Source organism: Nematolebias whitei, chromosome 6, assembly GCF_014905685.2.
Source record: "Nematolebias whitei isolate Nwh7 chromosome 6, NemWhi1, whole genome shotgun sequence".
Lineage (NCBI taxonomy): Eukaryota > Metazoa > Chordata > Actinopteri > Cyprinodontiformes > Rivulidae > Nematolebias > Nematolebias whitei.
Window position 1 is genome coordinate 45,534,727 of NC_056503.1, and position 1,180 is coordinate 45,535,906.

A 1,180-nucleotide genomic window follows, 5' to 3' on the forward strand; every position below is an offset into this window, starting at 1 on the left:
ACAATAACTAATATTTACTAATTATCACATAACTATTATTTACTAATTATCACATAAACAAAAATTTACATTTTCTAATTATAATATTAACAAAATATTTACTAATTATTACATAACCAAAAAACTATTATTTACTAATTATCACTTAAACAACAACTATATTTATTAATTATCATATAAACAACAACTAATATTTGCTAATTATTGTCTAAAATAAATATTTACAAATTATTACATAAACAACTTAATAATAAGATAAACAACTAATCTTTATTATTGATCACATAAATAAATTTAATGTTTACAAATTATTACATAAACAACTTATATTATTAATGATAAGATAAACAACAACTAATCTTTATTATTGATCACATAAATAAATTTAATATTTACAAATTTTTACATAAACAATTAATATTGTTGATTGCACATAAACAACTAATACTGTATTTATTATGGATTGCATAAATTAAAATAAATATTTATTAAATATTAAATAAACACAAAATATTTACTAATTATTACATAATCAAAACTAATGTTTTCAAGTTATTAAATAAGCATTTGATATTTATCAGTGATCACATGATTAATCATCAGGGTCTCTCTGAAGCTCACTGGTGCCCCGCCTGGTCTGCCTGGTTGACTTCAGGAAGTGGACGGCTTTAGACACAAGGAACACATTCACACCAGAAACACAAAGCAGGCTCAGTTCTACAGAACCAGATCAATGATGAACATAAAACTGAACAGGAATTCCTGAGGCGTCAGAAAATCGGGAGAACCATTTCTGTCATCATGACCTTTGACCTTTAAAGGCAATATCATCTAAGCCACATGAAAAGTCAAAGGTCAACCAAAGAGATCTTTTCTCATTTTTTGTTAACAAGAAAAACTCCACTGAGACCAAAGATCTGCTTCCTAACAAGGTTCAGGTCTGAAGGCAGTCTAAACATGGGCCTGAAAGACCTATAGGTCTCAAGTCTGAAATGTCCATAGATCCCAGTTCTGAAAGACCTTTAGGTCCCATGATTGAAAGACCTATTCAGTTCAATTCGACCTTTATTTAGACAGGTTAGTCTCACTGAGCCTCGAGGACTCATTTACAAGAGAGACCTGTTTTTAACAGGTAGACCCCAGGTCTGAAATACCTATAGATCCAGGTCTGAAATACCCA